This window comes from Schistocerca americana, chromosome 8, assembly GCF_021461395.2.
Source record: "Schistocerca americana isolate TAMUIC-IGC-003095 chromosome 8, iqSchAmer2.1, whole genome shotgun sequence".
Taxonomy (NCBI): domain Eukaryota; kingdom Metazoa; phylum Arthropoda; class Insecta; order Orthoptera; family Acrididae; genus Schistocerca; species Schistocerca americana.
The window spans coordinates 45372138-45385694 of record NC_060126.1 but is presented as its reverse complement, the minus strand read 5'-3'; the positions used below and the strand labels follow the sequence as shown (position 1 = coordinate 45385694).

Genomic DNA, 13557 nt, shown 5'->3' with positions numbered 1-13557 from the left:
ACCTGTGACCATTAGTGCTGCTGGTCTTGGTATATGTTCAGTATGCACTGTTAATTCTATTTGGTCCCACACGATAAATATGATGAGGTAGGCGAGTGCTTTTTAAGCAATCCCTTTTGTAGACTATATTTTCTCACTGTACTATCAACAAACAACTTGCTACACCAAAGAATGAGCCATTGAAACTATTAAATTTCATTTTCACACTGACTGTTACATCCCGTTATTTGTGCGAGTTGATTGATTCCATTTGTGACTATTTTTTTTTCCATAGTTATACCGTACTGTGATTCTCGTGTTTTGTGAAGTGTCGGAATTCTGAATTGAATTCTTTATCGGCATAGGTAGCCGTTTGACTATATCTTCAAAAGCCTATTTTCGGCGCACGCTTTTGTCTTGGTTTTGCGGACGAAGAAAACGACATTTGTTCCAACATGTCATCATTTTGTTAATATTTTTCAATTATCCTATGCATGCTGATAGAAAATGTATTGAAAATGACTTTGTTGCACGTCCTGTAGGAGGGTTTCGGGAATTCCCGTCGATGACAAATGTTCCGCATGGAAGGGGTTTTTCCAGCTAGTGCGGCGGTTACTGGGAGCGTCCTATGTGGACACAAAAATGATTTCTTAAAAGCTAAAGGAGTAAAACTATGTCATCAGATTTAGCATTACTTTTTATTTTAGCTGCAAACATAAATCGCAAAAATCAACTATTTTTCATGCGTTCAAATAGGGGTAAATATTTTGTCCTGTGTTTTTGTAGATAGGAATTTTTTATATTACTACAGCAGAAAGGAGAACTTGTTCGGTAAAGCTGGCACTGCGCAAGGCGCCGTATGACAGTAATCCACTGGCGCTGAAAAAAAATAGTAACAGCAGCAGGTGATGTTTTGTAAAACACGAAGGTCGGAGTGGCTGAGTGAGAGGAAATTTACTGACACGGCGCTCCTGCGGGTGTTTTTGCGGCGCCGGCACCCTCTGACGTCTGCAGAACGCGTTCCACGGCCAGCCGGTCTCCACTTCTTTTGCTGCTGCTGCGGTTTTCAGCCAGAAGACTGGTTTGGCGCAACTACTGTATCCTGTGGAAGCTACTTCATGTCTGCATAACAACTGCAACCCACATCCGCCTGCAGTGCCCTGCTCTCCACACGCACGAAGTAATGGCCGCTATCGACAGGGGATCTCAAGTTGATTCCGTATTTCTAGATTTCCGGAAAGCTTTTGACACCGTTCCTCACAAGCGACTTCTAATCTAGCTGCGGGCCGATGGGGTATCGTCTCAGTTGTGCGACTGGATTCGTGATTTCCTGTCAGGAAGGTCGCAGTTCGTAGTAATAGACGGCAAATCATCGAGTAAAACTGAAGTGATATCAGGTGTTCCCCAGGGAAGCGTCCTGGGACCTCTGCTGTTCCTGATCTATATAAATAACCTGGGTGACAATCTGAGCAGTTCTTTTAGGTTGTTCGCAGATGATGCTGTAATTTACCGTCTAGTAAGGTCATCCGAAGACCAGTATCAGTTGCAATGCAATTTAGAAAAGATTGCTGTATGGTGTGGCAGGTGGCAGTTGACGCTAAGTAACGAAAAGTGTGAGGTGATCCACATGAGTTCCAAAAGAAATCCGTTGGAATTAGATTACTCGATAAATAGTACAATTCTCAAGGCTGTCAATTCAACTAAGTACCTGGGTGTTAAGATTACGAACAACTTCAGTTGGAAAGACCACATAGATAATATTGTGGGGAAGGCGAGCCAAAGGTTGCGTTTCATTGGCAGGACACTTAGAAGATGCAACAAGTCCACTAAAGAGACAGCTTACACTTCACTCGTTCGTCCTCTGTTAGAATATTGCTGCGCGGTGTGGGATCCTTACCGGGTGGGATTGACAGAGGACATCGAAAGGGTGCAAAAAAGGGCAGCTCGTTTTGTATTATCACGTAATAGGGGAGAGAGTGTGGCAGATATGATACGCGAGTTGGGATGGAAGTCATTAAAGCAAAGACGTTTTTCGTCGCGGCGAGATCTATTTACGAAATTTCAGGCACCAACTTTCTCTTCCGAATGCGAAAATATTTTGTTGAGCCCAACCTACATAGGTAGGAACGAGCATCAAAATAAAATAAATCAGAGCTCGAACAGAAAGGTTTAGGTGTTCGTTTTTCCCGCGCGCTGTTCGGGAGTGGAATCGTAGAGAGATAGTATGATTGTGGTTCGATGAACCGTATGCCAAGCACTTAAATGTGAATTGCAGAGTAATCATGTAGATGTAGATGTAGGTGTACCTGCATTCCCAAACAGGTGCCTCAGGATGTGAATTCCAATCAAGAACAACTGCCATGATGAGAAACATAGAAATAGATATCCTTGGAGTAACGAAGCAGCTTAAATCGCTTAATAAAGGCAAGGCCTCCGGTCCAGATACCAGTCAGGTTACTCTGAGAGTACGCTGATAAAATAGCTCCATATTTAGCGATTATATACAATCACACGCTCACAGAAAGATCTGTACCTAAAGACTGGAAAATTGCTCAAGTCACACCAATACCCAAAAAGGGAAATAGGAATAATCCGCTGAATTACAGGCCTATATCACTAACGTTGATCTGCAGAAGGGTTTTGGAACATATACTGTATTCGAACATTATGAAGTACCTCGAAGAAAACGATTTATTGTCACATAGTCAGCACGGTTTCAGAAAATATCATTCTTGTGAAACACAAATAGCTCTTTATACTCATGAAGTAATAAGTGCTATAGACAGGGGATGTCAAACTGATTCCATATTTTTAGATTTCCAGAAGGCTTTCGACACCGTTCCTCGCAAGCGTCTTCTAACCAAACTACGTGCCTACGGAGTATCGCCTCAGTTGTGCGACTGGATTCGTGGTTTCCTGTCAGAAAGGTCACAGTTCGTAGTAATAGACGGAAAGTCATCGAGTAAAACAGAAGTAATATCCGGCGTTCTCCAAGAAAGTGTTATAGGCCCTCTATTGTTCTTGATATATATTAACGACATAGGAGACAACCTGAGTAGCCGTCTTAGATTTTTTTGCAGATGATGCTGTCATTTACCGTCTAGTAAAGTCATCAGATGATCAAAACGACTTACAAAATGATTTAGACAAGATATCTGTATGGTACGAAAAGTGGCACTTGACCCTGAATAAGGAAAAGTGTGAAGTTACTCACATGAGTACTAAAAGAAATCAGATAAATTTAGATTATGCCATAAGTCACACAGATCTGACGGCTGTAAATTAAACTAAATAATTAGGGATTACAATTACAAATAACCCAAATTGGAACGGTCACATAGATAGTATTGTGGGTAGAGCAAACCAAAGACTGCGATTCATTGGCAGGACACTTAGAAGTGTAAGTAGGCTGTTTATGTTTTTTTATTGGCAACGTTACGTAGCGCTCTGTATGAAAATCGCTGGCTGTGCTGTGTGCAGTCTGTGGCTAGTTTGCATTGTTGTCTGCCATTGTAGAGTTGGGCAGCATGATTTTTCAACACTATTAAGGTAAATACATTTTTTGTTCTCTATTAAAATCTTTCATTTGCTAACTATGCCTATCAGAAGTTAGTGCTTTCCGTAGTTTGGATCTTTTATTTAGCTGGTAGTAGTGGCACTCGCTATATTGCAGTAGTTCGAGTAACGAAGATTTTTGTGAGGTAAGTGATTTGTGAAAGGTATAGGTTAATGTTAGTCAGGGCCACTCTTTTGTAGGGATTATTGAAAATCAGATTGCGTTGCGCTCAAAAATATTGTGTGTCAGTATAAGCACAGTCTTATATAATTGTTCAAAGGGGACGTTTCATATGGCGACCCTGCCAGGATACCTCACTGGAATCTTCTGATTTTTTTCTTGTAGTTTGTGTAATTAGTGTAGCTTTTGTTTATTGCTAGTGCATAATTATAGAGAGAATTTCCTTTGTAGTTGTAGTTTTTCATTGTTGTACAGTAAAACACTTGTGGCATGCATGTAGATTTGCACCAAGTATTTTGCAGCTGCACTTGCAATTAACTAGATATTATTTTCAGTGCTATGCTAATGTGTTCTGTTATTTTTGCTCTTCAAATTGTGTTTTTCTGTGTTGTCGTGTGAAATATTGTGACAATAATGGTGTGTGAAAAACGTAATACTAGGCTCCAAAGTAACCTGAGAAATGACAATGAAGACGAAAGCAGTGTGTTTGCGCCACTGTGTAATGAATTAACTAATGTTCAACATAGTAATTTGGTAATTGTGCATAGGGAAATGGAGCGGGCGGCGAACAATGGCGTAGGCAGTGAAACAATTAGTGAACCGGGAAGCATTATCGATCGATCGCCCGGCAACAGCTCACCTCAGGAATCCGAAATGACAGGGCACAATTTTGCAAATACTGTAGATTCACGATTTGCGTTCCCACCGTTTTCTCAAATAAGTCAAGACACATTTTCTGCTAGTCAAAATGTGAATGTTGCCGGTGCAAACGCACTGCCGAAAAGCATAGAGGAACAGATTCCAGGCACTAATGCATTGTTATTACAGCTAATGCAACAAATGGAACAAAATCAGAGACAAACACAGCAAAAGCTTCAAAAGTTAGACACAATGGAACAACACCAGAGACAAACACAGCAACAGTTAGACGCAATGGAACAAAATCTTCAAAAGTTAGACACCATACTTGAACAAACACGCGAAGATTTAACTACTGAGTTACATAACATTGAATCGAAATGTCAAAAAGTCTGTAATGACATAAAAACACAAATTTGTGAGCATTTCCAACCTATTTTTTCGCGTCATGAAAATGCATTACAGAATCACGAAGCAGCCATAAAAGAACTGCAAACTATTTTTCATGAAAATCACGACACCTTGCAAGCTAAAATTGACTCAGTTGCATCTACCGATTCGGTTATGCAACTTGCAAAAACTCAGGAAAACTTAAAGGATACAGTAGATACGATTTCAACACAAATGGACACTCTGAAACTTAGTTCAGAAAAACACACAGAGGAAATAATTTCAGTAATGGATAAAGTAGCCGAACTTTCAGATCAGTTCACTAACTTATCTACAAAGGTAGAGTATGAACAAATTAAGAAATTCAAACAAAATCAGAATCAAATTAATACGCAACACAAAAGAGAAATCCGGGAAGTACAAGATCAGTTGGCACAAGTAATACAAAAATTACATATTTCAGAGGACACTCGTGCTCCAACACGGGAAGAGGGACTGAGAAATACGGAACAACCACAAAATAATAACACAGGACACTTCAGAAATTATGAAAGAAATTGGCAAGGCACACCGAATTTTGAGATGGAACCGCCGAAACGACGTAACAATGACCGAAATGTGGCTCGCCGACATGATGATTTTGACTATAAGCTGTTCATTACTACACGTAAATTCAAAACATTTAAGAATTCTGGCAACGACATTCATCCACAAGCGTGGCTCCATCAATTCTCTCATTGTTTTCCTCCCAACTGGTCATTGGAGCACAGGTTAGAATTTATGTGTGGGTACTTAGAGAATGAACCAGCTGTAAGAATGCGATCGGTCATTCACGATTGTCACAGTGAAGGAGAATTTTATCATGCCTTCCTCTCAGCATATTGGTCTCAAGCTACACAAGACCGAGTAAAACATAGCATCATAATGATGAAACGTTTCTAACAATCTCAATTTTCCAGTCTTATGAAATATTTTGAAGACATGTTGCATAAGAATCAGTATCTTTCAAACCCATACAGCCCCTCAGAACTCATCCGCATTTGTTTAATCAAATTACCTGAACATTTACGACATATTATTTTGGCAGGACGTTGCAAAGACGACACTGAAGCTTTTCAGGGACTCTTACAAGAACTGGAAATTGACACTGACAATCGCGGAATGCGAAAACAGGAGCACAACAATTACAGGTCACATCCGTCACAATTCCGCGACGACAGAAATAATAACTGGACATGACAAGGCTATTCTTACAACGTAAATCGTGACCAAAACAGACACCAGCCATATGACAACCACTGGCAGAGTAAGAATAGTCACAGAGAAAGATCGCATTTTCATAGTAATGAATGTGACAGAGATAACAATAGAAACAGACAATATGGGAACCAAAATAATTATTATCAAGGGAGACAGAATAACTTCAGACGCAACGGACCAACGCGCAGTTACGATTCAGGGAGAAGTTCTCCACCACGTGACCGATAAGAAAGAAACTACAGGAACTACCGACATGACGACAGACGATATAATCATAACGACAGACGTGAATTTCATCAGAACTGGCGGGATTCTAACAAGGCTGGGCCCTCTCGGCAAGGCGAATTTGTAGAAGTTAGGTCTCCTAATTCCAGTAACGATGCGCAACAACAAAGGTAACAGACAATGACGTGCACCGCAGGCAGCCACGTGCGCCGGCTGGCTCAGGGAAAAATTACATAGACGCTAACCTTGAGAGAAATTTTAGCATTCTTTACCGATGTACCATATACCACATGATAATTGCGTTGAAGTTGAAACTCTGCGTACTAGGAAGAGTAAAGGTTTACACCACATTTCACATGTAAAACCGTTTATTGACAGATAATCTGCTTTTATCTTTGTCTTTGCCATATAACTTTTCACTTTACATTACTAGTATGCTTTGTCAGACTTAGAATCTGTGAATATTCAACAATGTTTGAAGTTAAATATCCAGTCAAGAACCAATAGAACTTATTTAAACAGAAATTACGAATGCATTGTTATTGTGAACAGACGACACAGTGTTATTGTGTGTGTACATTCTTGCTTGTTAGTTGCACGATTACATAACGACTATAAGGCTCACATACTTAGGACATTTACCAGTGCTGCTAATGAGATTTTAATACAACATTCTGGTTTACTTGAAAATACATTCTGGATTTAAAGAACATTCTGAGAGATACCAGATGACACTAGTTTATGTGACAGCTACACGATTTTATCACGACGCTACTAATGAGTGACAATTTACAATGTTGCTTTTGCGGTTTATCTGTTTTATATCTGCACAGTTTTTCTGAATTCTTCTGGAAAGTAAAACATGTTTTAGTAGTAACTTTTGTGGTATAGCTACAATGAGACAGCCTTTTCCATAGCACAACAATACGTTGCAGCACAGTACTTTCTTCATCATGGCAATAAACGTAATAAGTAAGGTATCTATACGCAAAGCATCTCACTTTTGTTTATCATGAGGTAAGTACATTGACTTCTGCAGAACTTAGCTTTCGGAGGATGATAACTACGACACTTCCACAGAGATTATGTTGCAACAAGACGCACATTTAGCGCTGCAGGACACGTATTTGAGTGATTAATTTTGCACTTAAATCATTTATTTTTAAAGATATTTGAAGTACAATGATACAAAGGTTTTCCGTGATACATTTCATTCCACTGATGTAATCTGTAACACCTGAGGGTATAATTACATTAATCCTTAGTGGGGTACACGCTTACTTTGTGTACCATGTGTTTGGCAAGCACAAGGAGCCCTAGCTAATATGGTATTTGCTTACACAACTTTACACATCGGTACCATATTTCTCTAACACACAAATTACACAGCTATCTGATCATTTAAGTGAGAGATAAACAATTTTTTTACTACATCAGTGACACATGTTTACGCAATTACACAGTTGGGTAACTTCACACTCATGAAATTGTATTTTGTCTGTACTTTATGAACTGTTCATATTTTTTCGGAACCGTTGTGATACTATGAGAGCTTTGAATGATGTATTTGGTAAGGGAACATGATTTTAAAGTACGTTTGAGGTAGATGACACTATTGAAATGAGCAGAGAATTTTTTTAGGTTTTGACATTATTGCAGAAAGCTACGACGTTTTTGAGATTTGACTGAGGTGTTATGATGTTATTTTTACGACGACGATGTGTATTATGCTGTTGAGGTATGTTTATGATCAATAAGATGATGCTACTGTATATGAGGAATTTGATTATGCTACATATTTATTATGATGAAATATTGAAGAAGTGTCAACGAATAACGTATATGAATAATGAGTAGTGGTTAGGGACTCTGATTTGTGGAAAAGGATGTTGGAAACCAAGAATTGTACTTTAAGAGTTATGAAATGTGTGTAAATGCGTGAATGTACCACAATGCCGACGAAAATTTTTTGGACACTGTTATATTTACAGGATTTTGTTTCTACAGATTTGTAACACAAATTGTAGACCTGTGAAATTTTTTATATGAGACTGTCACTGTTTGCAAACTGGTGTCATAAATATTTCGGTAAGAAAGCCAAGTGACCTTGACGTAATGCGTCTTGAGAGGCCAGCTGTGTCAGACACCAGGAGAAAAAGCCATTAGTGTGTGCCTTTTCAGAGGCACAGGTAAAAAAAAAAAGTGGGCCATTATCCTCGCTATTGACATTCCTTTGTAGAAAGCATCGCAAATACGATACGCTCAAACTTGAAAACATATGATAACACTGTGGAGCTCTTAATTTATGATATTTACTGAAATGTCTAATGAAATGACGAGAAATATTTTATGTCTATACACCTGATTATGACTACTGTCTTTCTAGTTGAGAGATTTTTTTTTACTACCTTATGAAATGCCATATGGCTAATGAATGATGTTTCATGCCTTCCTTTGTACATATTTGCTCATTTTCTTTAATATCTAGTTTCTAGCTGCACTGCAGCATTGGTTATTATAAAATTTAATAGATGTACTAATATCACTATTTTCTGTCTACAGACCCAGTAAAGAATACGTTTCTCATATACTTTCTTAGAAAAGAGAGCACAAATAGACATTTCCCTTCACAGGAATTGCATAAACAATTTTTTTAAAGACTTGGTAACTTTCTTGCAGAGTAAGTTTTTGTGATGCATCACTCTAGTGTTGAGATGTGACATAGGTATTAGACATGGCCATTTTTCGTGTAATATTTTTTCTGCCTGAGCTTTGTCATGTTTAGGTATAAGTTATTTCATTTGCTGCTGCTGTTTGCCAGGCATTGTGTTACTGAATTTGACTTAGTATTACTCTGTTAAGCCAGTTTTACTACGAATTTATTTTTCTTGTTTGCTGCGCATTGCCTTATATTAGTTGTAATATTACATTTGCTTTGCTAATTTATGCTGCTTGCTTTGCCATTTGTATTTTTTATCATTGCTGTTTGTGTTAATTGTTTTGTGCTGCTGCATTGCCTCGTTCCTTAGTGTAGCATCTGAGCTCAGTAGATTTAAGTTAGCTTAAGAGGGAGTAGACTATATAAGAAACAAACTATAATGAACTGGAAGAAATGCATTGAGAAGCTATAAGAAAATGGGTTGGCAAATAAAAGTACTGTACAGTGGAGAAAAACTATTTTGAAAGAGGATGTGAACAAAATACAGAAAGCATGTTTGGATAGGACTTTTTGGAAATAATGAAGAACGAAGGGAGATCTCCAAGAAGTAAAGAAAGTTTTGTCTGCAAAATACTGCAGTAAAACAAACCCTGTCCTTTCCTTGTGTAAACCCACTATGTGTTTGTGTACTCTTGTGTATTTGTCTTTTTCCTGTCTTTATGTGTTTAGCTAATAAGATTTATGTTGTAAATTTTTTCTGATAATATATTATTTTCTTTGTAAAGATGTTTAGACATTATTTATTCTGTTCTGTTTTATTGCTCATGTGTGAAGTTGGTGTTACGAAAGTTATTCTGATCTTTTATGTAAGTACTCATGTCATAATTCCTGTAACACTGATGTATCTGTTTATTTCTATTCTTTTGTAAAGCCTGTACTACTACAAATGTTATCTGTATTGTTATGTTATTTAATGATGTATTTTGTACCTTTGTAATTGTATTCTTATGTTATAAAATTGTAATTGACACCAGTTCATCAAATTAAGTAACTTGTAAGTTACATTTCACTGCGCACGTTTCTGTTGGTCATAGTATATGGACAATATGTAAGAAGTAGGGACTGTTAATGTTTGCACGTGTGTTAATAATTCAGCAAGAGACTGGATAACAGCATTGCTGGTTCTAAGGACAATTCCAAAAACTTTGTGAGTGCACAAGTGGTGGTTATGGACTTGCTATATTGTCTGCAAGACTCTTCGATGGTGATTGTGCACCTGCACAGTCGCAGCAGATGGCTGCTGGCCATCTCTACAAGGACTACAGTGGGTCTACACCTTTGATGATCCATCAATACCATTATATCTACAAGGACTGCAGTGGGTCTGCACCTTTGGTGGCCCACCAATACCGTAATCTCTACCAGGAATACAGTGGGTCTGCTCTGTGACGACCTACCTACCAATATTCTTCAAAAGTTCGACTGACTCTGCAGTGGGTTTGCTCTGTTGTGGACCAATACCTGTCTGCATGTCAAGAGTCAGCACTGTCTTTCCATTGGAAGGACAACACTACTTCTTCAACATTGCATGGAAATCCACTACTTCCATGTGCATTTTCTTTTACTGCTCAGACTTTGAGAAAAACACTGCAATGTTACTGTGATGAATGATCAGGACTTTCTTTATGGACTGTGAGAAAATTTTAGCTTTTGACCAACATTGTATCAATAAGTGTGTGCCTTTGATTTCTTTGTTATTGTAATTATGAAGAATTTTATCAAATCATTATTGGCCACTGCCCAAAACAATTTGTAAAATTTTTTTGTGGGTAGCATGGGGGCTATGTAAGTAGGCTGTTTATGTTTTTTTATTGGCAACGTTGCGTAGCGCTCTGTATGAAAATCGCTGGCTGTGCTGTGTGCAGTCTGTGGCTGGTTTGCATTGTTGTCTGCCATTGTAGTGTTGGGCAGTGGCAGCTGGATGTGAACAGCGCGTAGCGTTGCGCAGTTGGAGGTGAGCCGCCAGTAGTGCTGGATGTGGGGAGAGAAATGGCGGAGTTTTGAAATTTGTGAGACTGGATGTCATGAACTGCTATGTACATTATGATTTTTCAACACTATTAAGGGAAATACATTTTTTGTTCTCTATTAAAATCTTTCATTTGCTAACTACGCCTATCAGTAGTTAGTGCCTTCCGTAGTTTGGATCTTTTATTTAGCTGCCAGTAGTGGCGCTCGCTATATTGCAGTAGTTCGAGTAACGAAGATTTTTGTGAGGTAAGTGATTTGTGAAAGGTATAGGTTAATGTTAGTCAGGGCCATTCTTTTGTAGGAATTATTGAAAGTCAGATTGCGTTGCGCTCAAAAATATTGTGTGTCAGTATAAGCACAGTCTTATATAATTGTTCAAATGGGACGTTTCAGAAGGTGCAACAGGTCTACCAAAGAGACTGATTACACCACGCTTGTCCGCCCTCTTCTGGAGTATTGCTGTACGGTGTGGGATCCGCATCAGGTGGGACTGACGGATGACATCGAAAGAGTACAAAGAAGGGCAGCTCGTTTTGTATTATTGTGAAATAGGGGAGATAGTTTCACAGACACGATACGTGAATTGGAGTGGCAATCATTAAAACAAAGGCGTTTTTCGTTGTGACGGGAAATTTCAATCACCAGTTTTCTTCTCCGATTGCGAAAACATTCTGTTGCCACCCACCTACATAGGGAGAAATGATCATCACGATAAAATAAGAGAAATCAGGGCTCGCACGGAAAAATTTAAGCTCTCGTTTTTTCCGTGTGCCGTTCGAGAGTGGAACGGTACAGAGACGGCTTGAAGGTGGTTCATTGAACGCTCTGCCAGGCACTTTATTGTGAATAGCAGAGTAATCACGTAGATGTAGATGTAGATGAGCCGATAAACTATAAATACGCTTTTGTGTTTGTTATAAAATTGAGGACAAAGAAGAGAAACAAAACCACATATTCTTGTCTATACACTTTTTGTTTAAAAACATACATGTTGTTCTTGTTGTGGTCTTCAGTTAAGAGACTAATTTGATGCAGCTCTCCATGCCACTCTATCCTGTGCAAGCTTCTTCATCTCCAAGTACCTACTGCAACCTACATGCTTCTGAATCTGCTTAGTGTATTATCTCTTGCTCTCCCTCTATGATTTTTACCCTCCACACTGCCGTCCGATATTGGTGATCCCTTGATGCCTCAGAACATGCCCTACCAACCGATCACTTCTTCTAGTCAAGTTCTGCCACAAATTCCTCTTCTCCCCAATTCTATTCAGTACCTCCTCATTAGTTACATGACCTACCCATCCAATCTTCAGCATTCGACTGTAGCATCACATTTCGAAAGCTTCTATTCTCTTACATACATAAGGAGAGAGAATATGCAGGGTGTGTTTCCTAAGAGTCGTCACGTTAAGGCAAATATTTTTAACTTTGTTTTTGCCGTGTGTAGCTGAAGTCAGCTCAAACAAACGCTGCTCATAATGTCTTACAAGCAACGCCCATTGTCGACAGGCAGCACCAGTTTGTTTCCCATTACAAACATTATGATTTTTAAAGAGAAATTTTAGATGCCGTTTGATTGTGCGGCCCAAAATAAGTCTAGCGCGATATTTCATTTATCGATTTGTATTAAAAGGAACAGTAAAACAGCAAGAAAAACCGGTACTGTTGCCAATACCGGCCCGCGCTACCGCCATGCCGCAGCGCTACTCAGCCGGTATTGGAGTTCTCCTTACTATTCTCGTTTAACTTTCCCTCTTAATTGCGTATCTCTAATCTGAATACCGTACTAGACTAATTTGGGACCGGTCAATCAAATCGGCACCTTAAATTTCTCTTTAAAAATCACAATGTTTGTAATAGGAAACAAACCGGTGCTTTCTGTCGACAATGGACGTCGCATGAATTTTTTTGAGCTGACTCCAGCCACACAGGGTAAAAACAAAATTTCAAATATATGCCGAAACAGAGATGTTGGGCCTGACGACTCTTATGAGAGAGATCTGGTATATATGAGAAGCAAATTGTCTAATGGCGTACATACTTTACTCTCATACTTGACACTGACTGCATGAAATAAAACGAAACCGCACGCTTTCATACCACAGCATTATCTTTCTCGCAGTTTAAAAGAAAACCTGTAATTATCCCGTAAATTTATGGCACATGTTCGTACGAATGGTTGTTTGTGTATCGTGTAGAAATGGTTCAACAGGCTCTGAGCACTACAGGACTTAACTTCTGAGGTCATCAGTCCCCTAGAACTTAGAACTACTTAAACCTAACTAAGGACACATTCATGCCCGAGGCTGGATTCGAACCTGCGACAACAGCGGTCCCGCGGTTCCAGACTGTAGCGCCTAGAACCGCTCGGCCACCCCGGCCGGCCTATCGTGTACAAGATCGTGGTAAGTCGGTCACGGTCATTTCTTGTATCTATGTTACGTAATTGTTTGTATTTATATATCATAAATATTGTAAACGTAAACACCCTGTGCCGGTCCAGACGTTCATCAGAGTATCATGTAAAAATGTGAAGTACTTTTCGAGGTTTTTGGTGACGACTTGTTTTTGCATAGTAGTACAGATTACCGCGTCACGTTATTGCAAAGCCACCGGGAGGCGTTAATTTTCGCAGTGGG

At 39.1% G+C, this 13557-nt stretch overlaps 1 protein-coding gene across 1 annotated transcript in view; it reads right to left on the bottom strand.

The window, feature by feature from the left end:
* The window catches only part of LOC124544800 (scavenger receptor class B member 1-like), a 202329-nt gene that overhangs the window by 115400 nt on the left and 73372 nt on the right, over positions 1-13557 (bottom strand). The window lies entirely within an intron of this gene.